Genomic DNA, 16,974 nt, shown 5'->3' with positions numbered 1-16,974 from the left:
GAGAGAGAGAGAGAGAGAGAGAGAGAGAGAGAGAGAGAGAGAAAGAGAGAAAGAGGCACTTGAAACCACAGAGGATTATTGCTACCTACAGAAAGAAGGTCTGTGGGGTAGAGTGGGAAATGGGGGCTGTATTCCCCTGCTGAGAAGGTGTAACTGGCAGCAGGCCCATGCCATCTTCTGGTACCATCTTCACATTTGCCCTGAGGCAATGCTTCCCACTGCTATGTATACCCGTGATGGAGCATACCAGCAGTGCTAATGCAGGCCTGTTCCCATGAGATGAAGGACTCCTCAATGGATTACTTTGGTTTCAAGACTCCCCATCAACTCTTCTAGGTCTTTTCCATATGATGCTGCAGTAGTCTGAGACTCTTCCTACCCAATTCTTTTTCCTTCCCATTTCCTTTTCTTCACAGGTGTCAGACTAGCATTGTGGTCTAAAGATCGCCCTGTTCTCTGTGGCTTTCCCTTTTTTTTTTTTCCCACAGCTTTCCCACCAATAAATCTCCTGCATGTCTATTCTCATGTTAGCATTTGCTTTTTGGAAGACCACAACTAACAGATAAGTCAATGTAAAATGAGCAATTATTTTAGACTTGAGTTAGCATTCTTACAAAGAAAGATACACAAATGGCCAAAAACACCCCATGTGAGTTACCAGAAAATATAAATTAAAGTCATAATTATATGTCATCTAACACCCACTAGGACTAAAATTAGAAATATTTACAACAATAAATGTTGGTGAAAAGTTACAAATAGAACTCTCAATGGTTGCTGGTGATTATATAAAAGATTGCTAAAACTTTGAAAGTGTGTTTAGCAATTTCTTACACAGTTAACTTATACACATACTTTTTGAGACAAGAACTGCACTTACATTACTATAAATGCATAAATCAAAGTTTATGTCTAAAGAAGGATTTCTACAAGAACATTCAAGGCATCTTTATTCATAATGAAAAAAGTTTGTTAACAGCCCAAACATCCATCAAAAGAATGAATAAAAATATTTTATAGATTTATACAATAGATAATATTAAAAAAATGAAATATAATACTGAATCAGAAAACATATGTCTGTCTCATAACCACTGAACCAGATATGAAGGAGGATGTACTCTATGATTTTCTTCATACACAATTCTAAAAAATGAAAATTAGTGTGTAGCAACAGAGAACAGATGAGTAGTCATCTAGGATGGGTCAGGGTGGTGGAGGCACAGAGACCCTGCAAAGAGGCGCGAGGAGGGTTTGTAGGCAAAGAAAATGTTCTGTAACTTGATTACGGCAGTGGCTTCCCCAGTATGTCAACTGTTAAAATTAATTGAGCTTCCAATTAAGATCACGCAATGTACTGTACATAAATAATACCTTAATCAAATTGATAAAAATATTTCCACATATGTAGATTCATCAAACACATTGAAAATAAACTGAATGTTCTAATTTGATGGAATAAAACTCCCATTGCTTTGAAGCTATGCATTCACAAATAAAAACTCAGAGATAAAGATATGTAAAAAATTAAGTATTAAAAACTATGCACTAGAAAGAAAACTTTCTAATATTACTGACATTTTTGTGGTCTCATGGCTCATAAAACTGTGATCTGTGTTTTTGTAAAGTGCAGAGGGTTTGTGATGTTTTGTATTATGTTAGAATCAGAATTTCAAACATTTGTCACATTCTTCATTTTCTTGTATCATGTGATTTTATATAAATGCATTTCTTGCATATGTACTTGAATTTATTATGAGTAAACAAACTTGAAAAATTACATCACTAGTAAATTATTGAAAGTGCTGAGAACAAAGTTATTCTTTTTTTTTTTTTTTTTTTTTTTTTTTTAGTTATTCTATATTCAGTAAATTTTTAAAAACCCATCATTAAAACTTGTCTAAAAGACATTTCTGGAGATAATTCTGATTATTATGCTCATAAGTAATGATTCCATCATTTAAAATGAAATACTATTAACATTTTAAAAGGTATATTAAAACAGTATTTCATCTACTAAGTTTCCATAATTCTTAATAAGTGCTACAGTATTAAAATGCAGCTATATTTTAGTTTGTATCTAGAAGAACACTATATCTATTTCAATAACACAATGTTTGCTTTATAACATTATGGCTGTATGTATAGTTTATTTACAATGCTTTCTGTAATAATAAGATTATAGTTATGGAATATACTGTAATTTATACAGCAGCTTTTTACAGTAAGATATTGCTGTTATTCTGAGCATTTAAAAAAATGGGAGTGAAGAGGTGGTTCAAGAAATAATGTGCAAGAACTGTGGATTCAGAGCCTGTCTTTATACTTATTCCCGAAATCAATTTTCTGTTTCTGTCATTTCTTTAACTACATATATGTACATTTCTCTATTTCTGAAGGGGGATGATTTGTAATAAGGGGTATTATCCCATACCATAAAGGGAAGAGAGATGAGTTGAAAATTCTGAAGCCTGTTCAAATAGCTTCGTTTTGTGTTCTGTGATTGAAGATGTGAAAAACATTGTAGTCTTCCAGCATTCAGTGTGTGTACACGTACTGAAATCTTAATGCTTGAGTCTGTATCACCATTGTGCTTGGATTTGTTGATCACTTTGTAGTTTGACATCCAGAAATGAGTGCGGTGAAACAATGGTGTGAGTCAAGACAGTGTTTTAGGTAAGTTTGAGTGTCATGGGGTGGTAGGTTGGAGAAATGTATATTTTTAAATGTTTAATATGAAAGAATATGTATGAACAGGAGTGAGAAACAGCCATTATGGCAAATACATTAATGATGAAGGGCAGGAGGAGAAGTCAGGGGCAGGTGGGATTCAGAGGAGAATGGGGCAGAGGATGTAAGCAATTCAGGTAGATCATTGGAAATTAAGGGAATTACCTTCTGGTGAAACTTCTCATTTTAATATATCATTCAAGTAAAACCAAAGTCATCAATTGACTTAGTAGGTTTGTAGGAGAATCAGAGTTTAGGTTTGGATCAGACATTTCGCCTTCCAGAGAGTAGGAGAGTGAGTTTATTAAAGACATTTAGAAGAAATGCCCGCTGAGTTTAGAGTTATTCTACAAGGCTTCAATGACAAAATGCATGATGTATTGTTTAGTAGAGTAAAACATATTGAAATGGTACTCCATTTACTATGTTTCTATAATTCTTAAAATAAAGCAAAATAAATGAAACTGTTAAAATGCAGTTATAACATGACATGTATTCTTTATGAAGTTTTCAGTGAATTACAGCTCCATGTTTTAATCGGTAGATTTGGTCAGTTAGTGAAACATTAATCACTAGAGAAAGCTAGACAAAAATTTAATTTTTTGTATGTGTAAAAGCAGTTAGACAAAGTTTCTTGTTCAAATTCCTTGCTGACACATAGTAAAAATGGAGCTCAGAAATTTTTATTTTCCAGCCCACTGATTCAGTCACACTGATGAGGCAAAAACAATTCTCTCTGGTAAAACTAGTTTAAACATGGCAAGAAATCAATCTAAAAGCAACTTATAGATTCCTTCATTTCTTTTTTTCTGACAGATTCAGCTATTGACATTATGAAATTTCTGTGTAACAGGAAACTATTTTGTGTGTTCTATCAGGTGAAGCTTACTTACATCTTAAATGGTTTCAACATCCAAATTCCTAAGGCTTTAAATGAAGAAAGAAAATGTCAACGTACACCAGATCTTTCAAAGAAACCTTGTTTTAATTAACCATTTGAATTTTTATTACCACACATCACAAACACAACTCCTTCATCCCCAAATTCTACCACTGGTCATTTAACAAACCCGTTTTATGACATAGCAAACATGAATCTTCTACATAGTACACCTTTTCCCAAAAAACTGCCTCTGAAAATTCTAGTCACTTTACTCTGCTACTCCTTCTGCCAAGCAAGTGTCTCTAGTCATGTCTACAAACCATTAAAAAATAGACAAAACCTGAACAGACTTTTTCTCTTTATTCTTTCTTTCTTTTCTTTTCTTTTCTTTTTTTTTCCTTTTCCTTCCCCTCCTTTCCTTCCTTCCTCTTTTCATTTCTCTTTTTTTCTTTTCTTTTTTCTTGTTTCTTTGTTTTCTTTCTTTCTTTTTTTGATGGAATCTCACCCTGATGCCCAAGGCTCAAGGGCAGTCATGTGATCTTGGCTCACTGCAACCACTGCCTCCTGGACTCAAGCGATCCGTCCTCTCACTTCAGGCTCCCGAGTAGCTGGGGCCACAGGCACATGCCACCATGAATGCCCAGCTATTTTTTTTTATTATTATACTTTAAGTTCTGGGGTATATGTTCAGATCGTGCAGTATTGTTACATAGGTATACACATGCCATGGTGGTTTGCTGCATCCATCTCCCCATCACCTACATTAGGTATTTCTCTTAATGCTATCCATTCCCTAGCCCCAACCCTGATATCCCTCCCCTAGCTCCTCCACCTCCCAATAGGCCCTGGTGTGTGATGGTCCCCTCCCTGTGTCCATGTGTTCTCATGATTCAACACCGATTTATGAGTGAGAACATGCGGTGTTTGGCTTTATATTCTTGTGTCAGTTTGATGAGAATGATGGTTTCCAGCTTCATCTATGTCCCTGCAAAGGACAAGAACTCATCCTTTTTTATGGATGCATAGTGTTCCATGGTGTATATGTGCCACATTTTCTTTGTCCAGTCTATCATTGATGGGCATTTGGGTTGGTTCCAAGTCTTTGCTATTGTAAACATTGCAGCAGTGAACATACATGTGCATGTGTCTTTATAATAGAACAATTTATAATCCTTTAGGTATATATGCCTGGCTAATTTTTTGTATTTTTTTTGTAGAGATGGGGTTTTGCCATGTTGCCTAGGTTAGTCCTGAAATTTTGAGCTCTAGTGATCTTCCTGCCTTGGCCTCGCGAAGTGCTGGGATTTACGGGCCACCATGCTCGGCCCATACATTTTCAAGAAAAGAGATACAAATGGACAGCAGGAATAATGAAAAATGCTCAACATCTCCAGTCATCAGGGAAGTGCAAGCTAAAACCATAGAAATACCATTTCACTCCTGTTAGAATGGCTATGATAAATAAAAAATATAAATGATAGCACGTATTGGCAAGGGAGAAAAGGAAACCCTTGTACATTGTCAGTGGGAATATAAATTAGTATAGGAATTTTGGAAAATATTTTGGAGTTTCCTCAAAAAATTAAAAATACAATGACTATATTATTCAGCAATCCTACTCTAGGGCATATATGCAAAAAAATTGAAGTTGATATGTGGAAGAGATACCTGTACTCACATGTCTGTTTCAGGATTATCAACAATAGCTAAGATATGGAGGCAACTTAAGTGTACATCAACACATAAATATATTTTTAAAATGTGGCATTCCATTTTAAACAATGAAATATTATACAGCCTTTAAAAAGGATATGCTATCATTTGTGATAACATGGATGAAACTGGAGAACACTATGCTAAACGGAATAAGACAAAATGACAAATAGTATATAATCTCACTTATATGTGCAACCTAAAAATGTCAATCTCATCGAAACAGAGTGTAGGAAGGTGATTACCAGAGGCTTGGAAGTGTGGGGGGAGGAGAAGGGTTAGGGATAAAGGAGATACTGATCAAAGGGTATGATTTTCATTTAGACCAGAAGATTAATTTTTAGTCCAATAATCTGTTGCACTGCATGGTGACCACAGTTAATAATGTATTGCATATTTCAAAATTGCTAGAAAAATAGATTTTTAACATTCTTACCAAAAAAGAATGATAATATGATGAGGTAATAGATATACTAATATGCTTGGTTGAAATGCTCTATAATGTACACATAAATCAGAATATCATGTGTTACTTTATAAATATATACAGCTATTATTTGGCAATTACATAAAATAAGAAAAAACTTTTTTGGAAAATCTTAAAACACGAAGGGTTAGCAAATGGTCAAATATTAACGGATTAGAGGTAGATAAGGAGACAGGAGGATGTACAGAGGGTAAGTCATTAAGCCAAGACAGGACTCTGGGGAAGGGCCTGGGTACATGGCACCTGGTCCATTATTATACTCATCATTTGACATGAGGACCAGAAAGTGAGAGGAACAGGAATTACTGAAAATAAGGAGATAGATGCAAGGTGCATTTCAATTATTTTTAAGTTTTTAAGACTATTTATCCTTTAATTTTATATAGGCATTTAGGGGCATCGTCTGCTCTTTTTATGATAATACTATTCATATTGCTGTACACTAATTCTTATTTATGTCTTTGTTAATTTCCTTCGATCATGTCCTAGATGCATTGTTTTTTAAAAGGCTCCTCATACTTGCTGTCAAACTAGAAACATTGGACCAAATTACATTAGTTTACAACATATTAGTTTTAGTTCTATCAATACTATTCAATGATTTTTCCATCAGTTCTTACATCCATACCAGTCAGTTATTAGAACAATATATTTTTATATTTGATCATCATGTTTTTACTCTTTTTAAAAAACTTGTGTTGTCCTTCTTCTGACCACACATTCTAATCAAGATTCCTCAACCTTGGCAACTGTTAACGTTTTGGACCCAATAATTGTTTCTTGTAGGCACTATTTAGGGGAGAATGTCTAGTAGGATCTCTGGCCTCTACCAGCTGGATACCAGTGGGAATAACCATGGTTGTGACGACTAAACATGTCTCTAGACATCGTCCAGTGACTCCTTGGGATAAATAGTTCCTTTTCAAGAACCACTGTTGTAAATAAACTGTGACATCATTTTTTAAAAATTGAAAAGTAAATCCCATTAGCAATTTAAGTTGGCACTAAATTAATCTTATAAATACAAGAGTAAAACATAAACTTCTTGACAATATCTGTTATTCTTAATCAAAGTATTTTGGTGCCAAACCTTAGTTTCTAACTTTGCTTTCTCAATGATTCACAGATTTTCTGTCCTGTCCAGAAAAATATGCATTATCTACTGATATTATTGCTGCTGTGTGCCATATATGAGATTTCTTCTGGACATTGCCAATGAGTAGGCTAGGAGTGCTGTTAATTTTAATTTGTGAAGTATTTTGTGAATGTGTATGAGTGTGTACATGCATGTCTCTGTATGTATGTCTGTGTGAATATAAGGCTATGAAATTTTTGTGGAAAATTGGGAAGGCTACATTAATGAAACTCCATTTGAAACACAAGCAGAGGCTTAGCAGTTTGAAAAGCTCTCTGTCAATAGTGGGACAGAGTCAGGGCACTGTAAAATGGATTGCCAAGGTTGGACAAGGTGAACACGTAAGTGATACCAACTGTTTCGTGGCATCTAGATATGATCAGTATTGAAAAACATTCTCTTTGTGGGTCTATTTGACTTATTCCTCCCATTGTGCTGGATCCTACATGAAGAAATTATTTTTCCCATGATAAAGCCAGACACTAGTTAAAATGGTAAGGACAGATTTCAATCAGTAATAATTATTGCAATGAGAAAAAGAGTCCACGGGTCTATGGTGGACTGAACTCAACTTTGATTTGTACACAGGTGATAGGAAATTCTAAAGAGAGAACAAGGGAGTAAATAGGAAAAGAGGTCAGCATGAGTTTGATAGAGTCAAGGATGTGAAAAAATACAAAGGGTTAGTTAGTGTGACTGTGGTTAGGCTGGCTGTTCTAGCCTGAGATTATAAAGACATTTATCATCCCAGAGAGACTGGGAGACAGAGGCTCTGTCCTCAGGTGTTGGCTGAAACAAATAGTAAAATTTTTGGCAGCCTTGAGTTTCTCAAGCAGGCACTATCAGGGGGCCTAGGGTCATCTTAAGGATGTGGCCTGGAGGTGTTAGAAATGATGTTAGTGTTTGTTTAACTCTTCATGGGCCAAAGTTAAAGCCTAGTGGAACAGGAGGCTCAAAGGAGCCTGGCTGGAGTTTGGTCAAGGAGAAAATCTTTGTTAGTTCCACAGAGATCAGCGTCATCAGTTTTCCCATCTATTGCATGTTTACTGTCAGCGCTTGTTTGTGGAAAAGTTAAATTAGCCATCAGAGAAGGAAATGTGAAAAATGTAAAACTGAGATAAAATGGAACTTGCATCTGTATTCTCACATCATGCTTTTCATATCAGAAACCTATAATTAATCTTGAAGATTATACACATTTTGTGTAATATGGTTGGAAATGTTTCCTTGACTGCTACTACTACCTGTATAAGTTTGGTATGAATTTAGAATGCCATTTATGCTTCTTGTAGGGAAGATTATATCTCACTTTGCTCCAGAACCTAACAAGATGCATTCAACTATAAAATACAAAATGTAAATATATAGTCTATTTCAAAATCTTCAGAATTTAATCTGATGTATTATCTAATATAAATGCCAGGTTGTTTTAAATGTTTGACTTAATATCCTTGAATTATAGAGACAATGATTTTAGAAACTGAATGTAATGTCTACATCATCAAAAATCCTTAACCTTATGAATCTCTAAAATTGCCTTTAACTGTAAGTGATTTAACTGAGATCTAGATAGACTACAAGAAACAGAAAGAAAAATGTCTTTAAAGAGAAAATCTAGAATGTTAGATAAGGAGCAAAAACTCAAGACATGTCTTAGTATAAAAATATTTTCTCTTAGCAATAATTTTTCATATTGATAGAAGAATGTTCTTCCTGAAGCAGGACTCAGTGCTGGAGCATAGAAAATTGTTCCTGATGCTATAAATTTTTACTGCCAAGAGTCTTAAGAGTTATAGATAGTCAGATTCTGTAAACTAAAGCCATCTTCCAAAGTATGAGGTTTTGAGTTGCATCTTTACTGTATTTACTCAGGCTGCCGCCATATGTAAAGGAGTGCAGGAGTCCATAAAACTTACTCCCTCTGCTCTTGAAGGTGAACAGCACACTTTAGTAGCAAAAGCAAATTGATACTGAAAGCAAAACAAGGAAAGAAATATCTCTGGGCACCACTTCTATCTCTTAAAAACTCTTAAAAAATAAATCCATTTCATTTTAATGGTAATAAATAGACATATGATTTAAATAAAGACCAGTTCAATTTTGAAAAAGAAGAAAGTAACTTCAAAAAATGATTAATATTTAAGATACTCTCTTTAGATATACCATATAGACTTAAATAATCTGGATTTTTTTTTCTTGGAAATAATGATCATAATTTCTGAAACTATTTTAACAGGTGGGGAAATGTGCTTTAGGTTTTTTGTGTAATCAAAATGGGAATGACTGACTCAGCATCTGTCTTAGCCTGGCTGCTGTAACAGAAATACCGTAAGTTGGCTGGATTAAGCAACAAACATTTATTTCTCATTGTTCTGAAGGCTGGGAAATCCAAGAGGAAGGTGCCAGGAGATTCAGTGTCTGGTGGGGGCCCACTTCCCGTTTTATAGAGGCTGTCTTTTTGCTATGTCCTCACTGTGGCAAGCAAAGAGGCAAGAGAGCTCTTTGGGGTTTCTTTTATAAGGGCATTAATTCTGTTTATGACGATCCACCTTCATGATCTGGTCATCTCCCAATGGCCCTACCGCTTAATACCATCACAATAGGGGTTAAGATTTCAACACAGGATTTGAGAGGGGCACAAACATTCAGTCCTTAACAGCACCCACACACTCAAGTTGCAGCAAAGTTCTAAACAGGACATGCATTTGAATGATCTGTCCCAAAGAATATTTGCAAAGTGTATCATCTTTACAAATACATCATTCTCTGAAAAGCACTTTCTACACGCCTTAAATGTGTGCCAGTAGAAAAACAAGCTCATATATTGAATATTAAGCATAGCTTGTCAGTTCTCTTTCATTAGATACAATTGATTTCTAAACTTATGACCATGGATATTGCTGTAATTCTTTTTAAGGCTTTTCTTCATTAATTATTTTAAGAAACATACAAAAGGCCTTCAGAATGACTAGACAGCCTCTTGAGATCCTCTATCATTGCTGATATTTTTTTTTTTTTGAAAATTTGTCAGTGATTTTATTTCATTCATAATCAGTAAGATGTAAAAATTGAAGCTGTTTAAAAGGAGAATTCAGATAACAGTCACATATGGGCAATTAGAAAGACTGATGTCAATTTACTAAAGTATACAAAACCGAGCCTTTCCACAGAGGTAAGGCAGAGAACAAATTGCATCTCACTGTACAAAATTCAGCTGTGCTTAAATGGACAAGAATAAATTGTGTTACTATCAATTGTCCAAAATGTACAGAGCTGTAAAATAATTCAATTAAAAACTATGAAAGGAACAGAGCCCTACAGTATCGAGTAACTCAAAAGAGTGCCCTAGACAATGCCAAGTATTCCATTAAAAGGACTCACGACAATCTGTTTGCCCATTTTAAAACCTTTCACAATTTTTTCTTTTTTTTTTTCCCATTTATTTATTTTATTGCATTTTAGGTTTTGGGGTACATGTGAAGAACATGCAAAATTGTTGCATAGGAACACACGTGGCAGTGTGATTTGCTGCCTTCCATTGCTGATATTTTTAAGTGTAAGGAAAGGAGCATTGTCTGAGAAGTGACCCCTTTCCAACCATGAAAAGTATTTTTATTTTTTTCTGTGTATTAAGTGACAGATTATTACATTTAATGTGTATCTCTACTTCCGTTTTCTAATCATATGTCACTTTTAAGTCTCTAGGTTTGCCTCTAATTGCTGCCGTTCCACAGTTACTGGATCAGTTAAAGTCAGTGGAAAAGTACATTTTACCAATAGCGTTTTGTTAACACATACAAACTGAAAATGAAAACAAGATAAAATTACAGTTCTCCCTATATGTTCTAGAAGTTTAGGCAGTCAACATTTTAAAGAGATAGATAATTACTATTTTTAATAATATATGAACCTAATGTATAAGGACAGAATTTCTCTGTAAATTATGTATGTCTTCCAAACAAATATTACTTTAACTACATGGATGATTCTTCTTTCATTTTCATTGATTTATCTCCATCCCTGATTCTGTGTCTTTGTACTCATAACCACTGATTAGACATCAAAAATGGAAGGCAGGTTTATTCATACATTCACTGATTCAATGAACAATTATAATTGAGTTCCTACAGTTTTCCAGGCATTGTTCTAAGCATGAAGGTCATCGATAGATTAACGAAACTGCCTTGCTCCCAGAACCCAGTCAGCCTGTTGTTTACTAGATGTTGCACCTAACATTTCACACATGATTCCACTTAATTTTCACCAAAATCCTGTGAAACATATAGTATTATAATCTAGTTCTATAGATGAACAAATTCAAGAACTGTTACTTGACTTGGCTATGTCATCTGATTAGAAAAGCACCAGGGCTGATTAGCTCACAGTACATAAATGTCATCAGGATAGTTTTTATTTTTTAAATTGGCTGAAGAATACACAAACAAACAAACTGCCAGGTTAAACCATTGAATACAGAAGATAAAACCACGATGAACGGATTGTTTTTCACTCTCTTTTTTAAAAGCCTATTTTACTTATGTGCTCAGATTGTTTAGTATTCTCTAATAAATGAATAAATTAAATCTGAATTAATAATAATACAAATAGATGTTTTGCATTTTAATTGTAAATTAACAATTTGAGGGAAAGCTCTGGGTCTGAAGTAAACTGTACCATACGATATTGAATAGCCAATTGAGAAGGAAGGCAGAAATTAAAAAAAGTAATTAAAGTGAATTATTCTTCAAAATGAAATGAAGCTTCTAACCAGAGTTGTTTTCAGATTTTGTTCATTTCCTCCTCACATCATAAAAAAAAATACAAGCAACCAACAACAACAAAAAAACCCGGCATAACGTGCTGGTTGACAAAAAAAATAATTTGGGTTATTTTTATTTGCCAGTTTGGATGATGGAAGAAATTTACCATTCTACTTTAGGTTTTCTCACCCACAGATTTAAATGCAACTTTGAATGAAGGTAAGTGGTTTCTAAGGATGATTTTTAAAATCTCTGTGATGACTTTCTTATTACTCAGATTACAAAACAAAACAGAAAGCATTTGGTCTATGGCTTATGAGGTGGTTTTTAGAATTAGAGCCAAGCTTCTTAGAACTATCACAGGTCAAACTCATAAACTTTCAAATGGAAAATGGTCTCTGCCAAACAATATTGACCAATTATCATTACAACTGTATTTAGAAAACCATAGTAAGGAAATTGATGTGCTATTTTGTTTGGACTCTATTTGAGAGCTAATTAAAATGATCTAAAAAATTGGAGCGAACTTTATTTTAAAATCTTAGTTATTGGCTTTTATTTTGATCACTTATTTTCCAATTCTTTGGATAGTCATTCAAATTATGTGAACTAAAAATTTCAATTTGCTTTAGTTAATATGTTTCTACGAGTTTTGTTCATTTTTACATGAAACAGCACTATTACTTATATAAGATAAATGTAGCTGGAAGATTTTTAGATGTTATCATGAATATAAATGGCCATAATAATCAGCAGGAGTTTTGAATGCTCTAATTACCCTCTGGAATGGACTAGTGCTGAGCTTGACTACACAGAATTTTCCCTTAAGCCTTGTGTGAAAAATTTCATACATGATGTCGACTCACTGATTTTACAATAACAGAATTCTGGAGTAACTACTAATTGTGTGTGTGTTTTGTATCGTGTGCTTTTGATAGTTTAATACATCATGACACTTTACAAGGCAGGATTCAGGAGGGGGTGCTAACTTGCTGCAAGACTTTCACTTTTTAATTTACTTTAGCGACTCATTTTGAGATTCAATGTCACATAAGTCAGACCACATCTTGTGTCCTTCTTATTCTGATAAGAAACCATTTGGCATTTTGAAAAATGACCTCCATGTAATCACAATCAGAATACATAAGGATGTTTTAATGGGGAAAAATTCAATCTGTGTGTATGTGTGTGTTTCTTCTCATAAGCCACTAAATAAGCTGCAAATTTTAGCAGATAAAGTTTACCTCAGTTTGTTCAGTGCAGTTGTCTTTATACAGTACTTGGAATAGTATGAACAGGGCAATCAGCCTCTCCAAACTATTGCCTACTATCTAACATAACATGAATAAAATAGATATCACATTATACATATGAAAAATGATTTCAAGGGTAAATTCAATTTTATTTTCCTGAGAAGCTAGTGCTTTAAAAAATATATTGAAGATGAAATACAGTATTGAAATATAAATTAAGATAAGAAAAATGATCAAAAGCAAAAAAAAATCTAGGTAAAAAAGTGGATGAACCTTTTTAAGTTTTTTAGGGTAAAAACATATAAAGGCTTCTGTATATGTGTGATCTTATCTCTGCAACATATATTGCAATTACTTACAAGATTAATATTATAAACTTATGTTTTTCATTGACCGGTAATAATAAGATTAATATATTTTTTGTTATTCATCAAAAACAAATTAAGATTAAATATATCATAAAAGGTTTTACAATGTAATCCATTATGTGCATGGTGCTGACCACTCAGCAATGTTTCTCAGGAGCAGATCAACAATCACTAAATGCCTTGGTTCCTGATAGTACTTTGTGAGTGAGCAGGTGTTTTAGAAAGTGCTCTAAAGAGGGCAAATTTTGCCTCAAATATTGTATGGAATTAGAGGGACCAGGATCAAGTAAACTGGGGTTGAGAAAGTGAGAACTGAGTGCTGCAAGATGATTTACTGGAGGTCAGAAGTAGTAATTATTGAATAACTCAGTAAGTAAATAAGCACAAGATAAAGCAATGGAGAGAATCTAAATTCAATATAACCAATCAGCATATATTTATATGTATATATACAATTTATTCATTCAAATTGTGTATCTATATATAGAGAGATATTGTGTGTGCATATCTACAGATATATAGATATATAAATCTTGTATGTGTATATCTATAGATATACATATAGATATACATTGTTGTGTATGTATACATATAGATATATATTGTATATATAATTGTATCTACACACAATATATCTATATCTAGATATATAGATATACACATACAATTTAGTCATTCTATATATATAGATTCTATATATATATTGTATAGATTCTATATATATAGAATGAATAAATATAAATATATAGAATAAATATATATATTCTATAGATAGATTCTATATATATCTATATATTCATTCATCTATAGATTCTATATAAAATATATATAGAGACTCTATATATAGGTATACACACACATACAATTTATTCATTCAACAATTAGAAAAAAATATTTATCATGCCCTAGGCACTCTTGTGAGAGATGGGGATACAGCAGTCAGCGAAAAAGGCAAGACATGGATGAACCTGGAAACCATCATTCTCAGCAAACTGACACAAAAGCAGAAAATCAAACACTGCATGTTCTCACTCATAGGCGGGTGTTGAACAATGAGAACACATAGACACAGGGAGGGGAGCACTACACACTGGGGTCTGTTGGGGGGAAATGGGGGAGGGACGGGGGGTGGGGAGGTGGGGAGAGATAGCATGGGGAGAAATGCCAGATATAGGTGAAGGGGAGGAAGGCAGCAAATCACACTGCCACGTGTGTACCTATGCAACAATCTTGCATGTTCTTCACATGTACCCCAAAACCTAAAATGCAATAAAAAAATATATCTGTTCTTATGGCCTTCACAAAATGAACAAATGCTATGGAGAAACTAAAACAGCAGAGAGGGTAAAGGAATGCTGGAAAAGGGATTAAACTTTATAGGTATTAGTTTTTTATTGCTGCTGTAACAAATTGCCACATATTTAAGAGCTTAAAACAACACAAACTTACTACCGTTTGGTTGGTAGGGTCATATAGACCCAATGTATAATGGGTCTCACTGGGCTAAAATCAGATTGGCAGGGCTGCATTCCCATCAGCCTGCTCTAGGGGAAAGTTCATTTTCTGGCCTTTTCTCACTTCTAGGGACCATTCACATTCATTGTTGATTCATGGCTTTCTTCCTCCATCTTCAACACTAGCAAAGCTGCCTGTTTCTGTGTGTTTCTTCTGTAGTCACATCTCCCTCTGGCTCTCCTCTTCTGCCTTGCTCTTCTACTTTGAAGTACTCTTGGGATTCTGTGGAGCCCACATGGATAATCCAGGATGATCTCCTTATTGTAAAGTTGACTGAGTAGCAACCTTAATTCTATTTACGACTGTAATTTCCCTTCGCTGTGTAACCTAATCTATTCACAGGTTTGAGGGATTAGGATGTGGACATCTTTTCTTCTGCCTATAATGAATATACAAGAAAATGAGACAAGAGTAGCCAATAAAAACCTTACTCACATTTGAGTAAAGATGGAATGAAAAACTAATTCCTGGAGGAAGACCATTCCACACAAAAGGGAAGCAGCTGCAAGGGCTCTGAAGCAGGGATTTACTGAAGCATTCCGGAAATAGTGTGGCTGAAATGAAGAGCTCAGGATAAGAACATGAGCAATAGGAGAGGTGTTCAAAGAGTTAATGACAAAATTTGGAGGCAAAGTGGTATCTTATAGCAAAACAAACAAACAAAAAAACTGATTTCTATACTGAGTGTAATTAAAATCCATATAGTATTTTAAGCAGAAAAGTTAACATTCTGCCAAAGATTTAGAAAAGATTATCCGGGCAGCTTGTTGATGGTCAAAGGCAGAATGTAGAGAAGGCCAGCCCAGAGGTATAGCATGAATCTTTATCGAAAGTGAGCAGGGCCAGGGCCCAGCAGTAGTAGCACTATGAAGTGAGAAGCAGTTGGATTCTGACCATATGTCCAAAGTAGAGCTGGCAAGATTTGCTGGGGATTTACAGCTGTAGTATAAATAAAAGTAGTTAAGAAAATCTCCAACACAGTTTGCTTTTACATTTAGGAAAACTCATTTGCTCTTTATTGAGATGGGTAAGATTATTGGAAGAACACTATGATTTTATTTTATTTGTTTTTTAGAAACAGAGTCACTGTTTGTAAAAGTCTCATTGCAGCCTCATACTCCTGGGCTCAAGCAATCCTCCTGCCTCCTCCTCCCAATAGCTGAGATTACAGACATATGTCACCATGCCCAGCAACAGTGGGTTTTTGGTGGAAGATAATATTAGGAGTTAATCTTGAACATGTAAAGCATAAAATGGCTGTTAGATATTCAAATTAAGATAGCACAAAGAGAGTTGAATAGATGAGTCCAGAATTCAGAGAATACACAAATGGTAATAAGCGACAGACTGTGTATGGTTGTGAAAGCCATGATATTGATTGAGGCACTCAACCGAGAGTTTAGATAGGAAAGAGAAGAGACTCGAGACTAAACACTGGGACACACCAAATGGAAGTCAGGGGTAGGAAGAGGAACCAGAAAAGAACACTGAAACAGATAAGAAAGAGACGTTGGACAAGCCCACGATGAACAGAGTCCTGAGAGCTTAGAGAAAAAATGCTTTCAAGAGTCATGATTACTGTGTCATGCTGTTGTGTGAAGTGAGCAGATGGTGAAGAACAGCCACTGGATTTAGTGATGTCAAGGGGTTTTGTTGATAGGTACAGCTGCAGTGGGAGGCAAACTGTAATTGGGGTGAATAGAAAACTAGGGGAAGAAAATCAGAGACAACAAATGAAACTTTGTATACATTTTTCTTTGCAGACATAAAATGCTTTGTACACATTTTGCTATAAAAAATGAAATAGTAAGTGAAGGAGGAATGGGGTAAATGTAGCATTCTAAGATAAGAGAAGTAATATTTATTTTTGGAGAGTGAGTCGCTAGAGATGAAAACTTCAGACGTGAAAAAAATGGAGAATTGCTAGAATATTCCTGAGTGTAGGTGGGAAAGGAATGAATTCTAGTGCTCAATAGACATATTGACCTTGGCTAGTAGAACATGAAGTTTATCCATAGGTACAAAAAAGAAGGCAAAGAATGTGTGCACAGATGCTGAAACTGTAAGTGGTGGTGATCTTATGGAGGATTTTTGCGATGGCCTCAGTGTTTTTAGTGAAACAAAACACCA

Source organism: Sapajus apella, unplaced genomic scaffold, assembly GCF_009761245.1.
Source record: "Sapajus apella isolate SASKATOON/1434 unplaced genomic scaffold, GSC_monkey_1.0 scaffold21, whole genome shotgun sequence".
Classification (NCBI taxonomy): domain Eukaryota; kingdom Metazoa; phylum Chordata; class Mammalia; order Primates; family Cebidae; genus Sapajus; species Sapajus apella.
This window is presented reverse-complemented; position numbering follows the sequence as displayed.